Raw genomic sequence first — 6,998 nt, 5'->3', positions numbered from 1 at the left:
GTTCTATCAGTCTTAAGGTTGAGTTGATGTTAATGCTGGTCAGGTGAGCCTGAATTCCAAAAGGGGAGGAGGGTATGGTGAAGCAGGTCTCACTCCCTCTTCCCATCATGGCCTGAAACTAGTTTTTCTGGTTAACTTTGGCCTTGGCCAAGAGATGGGGTCCATCAAGATGGTTGGGAGGCTTAGAATTTTATTTTTGGTTTACAGATGAATCCCAGACAAGGATTCTGATAGGCTGGTCTGGTCACAAGCTTCCTCAGCCCAGTCACAGGAGCTGAAGGGAGAAGACACTAGGATTGGCCAGACCTCAATCTCATGCCCACCCTTGTGGCTTATGGGAAGACTGAGGAATTTAGCAGTCTGACAGACACCATATAGTAGTATGCAGTGTGCCAGGCGTGGTGGCTCACGCCTGTAATCCCAACACTTTGGGAGGCCAAGGTGGGCGGATCTCCTGGAGTCAGGAGTTTGAGGGCTAACAAGGCAAGACCCTGTCTCTACTAAAAATACAAAAGTTAGCTGGGTGTGGTGATGTGTGCCTGTAATCCCAGCTACTCAGGAGGCTGAGTCAGGAGAATCACTTGAACCCTGGAGGCGGGGGTTGCACTGAGCTGAGATCACAGTACTGCACTCCAGCCTGGGCAATGGAGTGAAACTCTGTCTAAAAAGCAGAAGAGGAAGAAGAAGAAGAACAAGAAGAAGAGGAAGAAGAGGAGGAGGAAGAGGAAGAAGAAGAAGAAGGAGGAGGAGAAGAAGAAGGCGACAGTGACAAGCATTTTCCCAAAGAAAGATGAAGGGAGAGTGCCGGTACAAATATAAAGACATGAGCGCTGAGTGGAAGAAACCACAAATGTTCATCTCAGGGTCCTGAGAAAAATCAGAAAAAGAACCAGACCATCTCACTCCTACCATCATACATTCAACCAAACATCCCAGTGGGCCTGCAGATAGAGATGACCTTACCAGCACTGTGTATGATATTACCTTGCAGCTAGTATCAGTCTTAGCAACTGGCCCCAAGTAGTCATCTCTGAGCAGTGATCCACAACTTGGAGAAGGCATGAAAACTATGTTTCTCTGATTTGAAAATCTGCTCACTTTGTAAGTCAGGATTTTGCAAGTTTTCTAATTATAGTGGTTTACCCTTAAAGTAAAACAAAACCTAAAAACCAATGCCATAATTGCGTGCCATGCTTGAAGCAATTACTTTTGGCAGCTCCAGGCACCACCTCCGTTCTCCGTCATCCATCACAGTGTGGATTGAATGTCTGCAGAGCAAGCATTCTGCTGCCATTCCAGACCAAAAGTCATGCTAATCTCTCTGTCTGTTTTTCCTTTCTTCCTCCCTCTTTTAAAGTCTTGTCCCTAGACAAGCAGCATCAGCATCTCCTGGGAACTTACCTGAAAGGCAAATTCTTGAACCCCATCCCAGACCTGTGGAATGTGAAAGAGAAAGTAGAGGCAGCAGCAACCTGTATTTTCATAAGCCCTCCAAGTGATCCTGACGCACCCTCATGTTTGCTGAATCCCGCCTTATGTAATGCCCTATTGTCACACTGACCTCAGAGCTATGCACACATATGCTTCCTCTTTTTGTCTCCTGCTCAGAAACTCCCCATGGTCCAGAAAATAAATTACATACTCAGTTTAGCCATTCAAAGACCTTGGCAATCTCATTTTCCTAACTTATTGCTTATTAATGTATTCATTGTTATGAATCTTATTTATTTATTGAGCATTGAGAATGAGCCAAGCACTAAGCAAGGTCCTTAATATACCTTGTGTATTAGTCAGCTCAGTTGCCATAACAAAATACCATAGTCTGAGTGGTTTAAACAACAGGCATTTATTTTCTCACAGTTCTGGAGGCTGAAAGTTCAATATCAAGGTGCTGGCTGATTCCGGTTCTGGTGAAGGCCCTTTTCCTGGCTTGTAGACAGCTGCCTTCTTGTGGTGTCCTTGTATGGTAAAGAGAGAGAACTCTCTCTCTCTTTCCCTCTCTGTTTTTCCATCTTCTTATAAAGCCACCTATCCTATCATGGGGGCTCCTCTCCCATGACCTCATCTAGCCTTAATTACCTCCTGAGAGTCTTACCTCCAAATTCGTCACACTGGGGGTTAGTGTGTCAACATACTAATTTGGGGGGTATGCAGTTCAGATCATAATACGTTGATTTATGTAAACCTTCCAACAAGCTGTCAGATAAGAATCACTGAGCCCATTGGCCGTTGAGGAAACTGAGGCTTAGAGAAGCTCGGGAAGCTGCCTAAGACCAAAGTTAGTAGGGGGTGGTGCCAGAGTCCAATCCTGTGGAGGCATTCTTCCTCCTGCACAGCATTACTCCCACGGCCTGTTCTCTCCATTATTCATAGCTGCCCAGGTGTCCAGACATGCCCCTACCTTCCCTCCTGGACACCTTGCTCAAACCACCCCCAAACCTGGATCTCCTCTCTAGGCTCCTTTGTCTAAATGTATTGAGTCCTGGAAAACAAATCCATCTTTACCAGCTTCCCTGATGAGAATCATTTTCTTTTTCTTTCCTTTCTTTCCTTCTTTTCTCCTTTTTGCAGCAAGTTTTTCATTCCTTTTTTTTTTCTAACATTATTCTCAGGGCTCCTCTGCCCCTCCAAATTATCTTTGCTCACCCCAAGCCGTGCACACCCCTCTAAGTTCCTTGCTAACTTCACTTCCAATAGCTCAAGGGAGATCCCTATGGAGCATTATTGATAACAGTGATTATTAGTGTTCTAAATATTTTGGAAATGTCCACCACATTCTAGCTACTACAGGTTTCTGCAGACACCCAAAGTCTTGTTTGGAAAGAGCGGATGACCCAGAGTCAGCAGATTGAAACTCAAAGCAAAAGGTTTATTTGGCCAACAGTTTTCAAATCCTTTCTGTCTCTTTCTCTCCCTTTTTTTTTTCTTTTTCTTGTTTTTTTTTTTTTTTTGTTTGTTTGTTTGTTTTAGGGATAGCAGAATCAAATGAAGCAATGACAGAAAAAGGTAAGTTGGAAGGAATAATGAGTGGTGTCCTCACTCCCAGTGGTCAGTTCTAATGTCAGTATGACAACAGAGTAGTATATAAAGCAGAGGTTGGCAAACTATAGCATGCACCACAATGACCTGGAATGCTTGTGAAAACACGACTGCTGCTGCACCCATTCCTCCTTTCAGATTAATGAGAACTGGATGGGGCCCAAGAATATGCATTTCTAATAAGTTTCCAGGTGATGTCAATACTGCTGGTCCAGGGATCACACTTTGAGAACCACTGACCTAAAAGGCTTCCTTACCCTTGTTAGAGATTTAGAAATAGACAAGCATATATATATCACTAAGATGCTTTAGCTATGGTATGAGTAAACCCACCTGAATGTAGTTTAGGCAGTAAGGCATCAAAGCAAGTCTGGAGGCAGTATCCATGGGTAGCTCAGCCAATGACTGACTTCAATAAGGATTAACCTCTCCCTGTCTTTCTGTCCTGCCATCCTCATCATGTTGGCTTTGTTCTTGGGCTTGCCTCTTCATTATTCCAGAAAGGCTGAAGGCTGCCACTGTTCCAGGTATCACATGTGAACCCAGAAACATCAGTCTGAAGAAGAGATGGGGTTTTCTTCCTTGTGGTTTTTTTTTTTTTTTTTTTTTTTTTTTTTTTTTTTTTTTTTTGAGACAGAGTCTTGTTATGTAACCCAGGCTGGAGTGCAATGACATGATCTTGACTCACTGCAACCTCCACCTCCCGGGTTCAAGCAATTCTCCTGCCTCAGCCTTCCGAGTAGCTGGGATTACAGGCATGTGCCACCATGCCCAGCTAATTTTTGTATTTTTAGTAGAGACGGGGTTTCACCATGTTGGCCAGGTTGGTCTCGAACCCCTGACCTCAAGTGTTCTACCTGCCTCGGACTCCCAAAGTGCTGGAAATACAGGCATGAGCCACTGTGCCTGGCCCATGTGTCTTTTTATTCAGGAGGAACGAGTCTCCCAGAGGTGCCCAGAGGATATCCCATTAAATCCCACTGGCTATAATAGTCATGTACCCACAGTTGCTGGCAAGGGTAATGGAATTACCATGATCTGGTGAGTCCAAGCGATATTCCCTTCCTGGGGCCGGGGAGGTGCCCTGTCCCCCTGTCTCCCTGGCCCACCAGCAGATTGTGGGGAGGAGAGACAGCAGGCCGTGCAGGCCTACAGAGCATTGAAGCAGTGGTGGTGGCTCCATGGGGAGTGACCCCACCTCACTTCCCGGAAGAAGCCAGAGCCACAGCTGTGATGGAGAGACCGGGGACCTGGCCATGCTCCTGGGAAACAGGCACCAGGAGCTGCCATACCTGGGTGGGGGAGAGGCAGGCAGATTCTTTTCCCTGGCCATGCTAGCAGCAGGGGGTGAGGCCTCCAGGTACTCGTTCACACACTGGGCTTCAGCGGGTCCACATGTTGCAAGGGGTGAGTGCCCGATGAACTAGGGCCAAGGCCTGGTTGATGGTTGGCCTGTGAGGCCCAGGGTCACTCACAGTTGCGTCTCTTTGTTCTGAACGTCCATTCTGAGTCACAGCCCAGGTACACCTTAGGAAGGGCTGGATCCCATTACCCTGTCCCTGAACACCACTTACTGAGACAGCTGATGAGGCTGGCTCGGTGTGTGATGGAGGCCCCCTGGGAGTTAGCAGAGCTAAGTGCACAGCACACATCAGGCAGAGCAGGCCAGGGATGGTCAACTCTTGAACTTAGGCAGCTAAAACAAGGTGGGAAAGGTCCTTGGGTGAGGCAGTTGACTGTGTCAGCCACAATCACCTATTCCTTCTCTGCAGATGCCACTAGGAGAGAAAATAGACACAAGGGGGTGAGGGGAAGAAAGTATGGGTCAGGGCTTCCTGGGACATTGCATTGAAGGATGTCTGTGGTGGACATCTGCACTTTTCCTACCCAGTGTCTGTCTCCTCCTATCTCCTAACAGTACCCAATTTTCCTCTGGGGAACCACTCCACCCCGATTTGGGTGACCTTGGTGGGTCAAGCAAAGTGCACTGACTTCACCTGGCCTTACCCATCACCCAAGCTTGGCCAATCTGCGTTTCTTTCCTGGGGATTTCAACCTTAAGCAAAGCAACACAAGAGCAGAAAACATTTGGAGTGGGCAGGTGTCCTCCCCTCTCTGGAAATAGGAAATACGCATCCCCCACTTACAATCCTTCTCCTCTTCCTCTCCTCTTTTAGCTAGCATGTGCAGGTGCTCTGTGGGAAACTTTACATGCACGGTCTCAACTAATCCTAGCAATAGTCTTATGGGTGACTACCATTACCTCCATTTTACAGATGAAAAACCGAAGCTTTAAGAACTTTAAGGATCACAGAGCTAGTAACTGGTAGATCTTAGATTTGAATCTATACCTATGAGATTGCGAAGCCCTGTGTTTCTTGTTCTCTTAGAATATCAGGAGAAAATGAGCCCTCCCCAGGCAGCACTGTGAAATGGTTGAAGGTCTTTTATCTTCTCTGCCCATATATGTGGGAGTCTTCGCTCCTACACTGCTGTCTAATCTAGGCTTGTTAGGGCTGGGCAGTGTTTCACAATCCTCCCAGATAGCGGGCAGTAAGATGTAAATAACACTCACAGGGGCCCTCACGGACAGCTGCTTGGAGACAGTCTGTGTGTAATATGGATAGAAAAAGCACTGCTGATAGTATCTGAACCTCTGGATCTGGCAATACCTGAAGTCCAGACCCGTGAACTTCATTTTTGCTTAAGTCAGTTTGAATTGGGTTTTATTGCTTACAACTGAAAAAGTTTTAGCCAGTGTTTCTTAACCATTTTAAAAACTGGAGGAAGGCAGGAGTGGCTTCACTAGGGAAGCTTTCAGCATGGAGATGGCGCAAGCTGGAGGTGGAGCAGCGGTGCCCAGGGTGCCAGTGGGTCCTGGGAGTCCCCGGCGGGTGCAGCGGCGGCACCAAGGGCAGCCGCTGGGAAAGCAGCGCCCAGTCCCGTGGTCCGGGCTTCGCAGCAAAGAGAAGAAAGTGAATTGCACGCCCAAGAACCAGGACGAAGAGGAGATCCCTTTCTGGCTCCGGGAGATTATGGGGAGCTGCCAGAAGATGAAAAACCCGATCGGTAACAAGAAGAGGAAGAAAGCAGCCAAGGTGGCCTTCAGAAAGACATTGGAGAAGGAAGCAAAGGGAGTGGAGCCCGACATCGCCATCCCCAAGTTCAAGCAGAGGAAAGGGGAGTCTGACTAGGCCTATATCCAGCGCATGCAGCAAGAGGTCCAGCACGTGCTATTCCGCAGCAAGAACCAGGCCACCCGGCAGCCAGACGTCGAGGCAGCTCCCAAGGAGAAGTCTGAGCTGAAAAAAGCAAAAAAAGCATTCCAGAAGCGACGACTAGATAAAGTCCAGCAGAAAAAGGAGGAAAAGATGGCAGACAGGCTGGAGCAGGAGTTGCTCAGAGACACGATGAAGTTTGGTGAGGTTGTCCTGCAGCCTCCAGAGCTGACCACCAGGCCTGGGAGGAGCATAAGCAAGGACCAGCCTGGCAGGAGATCGCAGATGCTGAGGATGCTTCTGAGCCCTGGCGGTGTGTCCCAGCCTCTGACTGCCTCCCTGGCCTACCAGCGGATTGTGGGGAGGAGAGATAGGAGGCCGTGCAGGCCTACAGAGCATTGAAGCAGCGGCTGCTGCAAGAGGAGCGACCCCACCTCACTTCCCGGAAGAAGCCAGAGCCACAGCTGTGATGGAGAGACCTGGGGCCTGGCCATGCTCCTGGGAAACTGGCACCAGGAGCTGCCACACCTGGGTGGGGGAGAGGCAGGCAGATCCTTTTCTCTGGCCATGCCAGCAGCGTGGGCTGAGGCCTCCAGGTACTTGTTCACACACTGGGCATCAGTGGGTCCACATGTTGCAAGGGGTGAGTGCCCGATGGACTAGGGCCAAGGCCTAGTTGATGGTTGGCCTGTGGGGCCCAGGGTCACTCACAGTTGCGTCTCTTTGTTCTGAATGTCCATT

The 6,998-nt window shown here is 48.5% G+C and overlaps 1 pseudogene; it reads left to right on the top strand.

The window, feature by feature from the left end:
- Nucleotides 1-5,825: 5,825 nt before the first annotated feature.
- LOC112619003 lies at nucleotides 5,826-6,727 on the top strand (annotated as a pseudogene).
- Nucleotides 6,728-6,998: the final 271 nt, after the last annotated feature.

This window comes from Theropithecus gelada, chromosome 2 (assembly GCF_003255815.1).
Source record: "Theropithecus gelada isolate Dixy chromosome 2, Tgel_1.0, whole genome shotgun sequence".
Lineage (NCBI taxonomy): Eukaryota > Metazoa > Chordata > Mammalia > Primates > Cercopithecidae > Theropithecus > Theropithecus gelada.
Note: the sequence above shows the minus strand (reverse complement) of the source record. Positions and strands in the feature narration are given on the sequence as shown.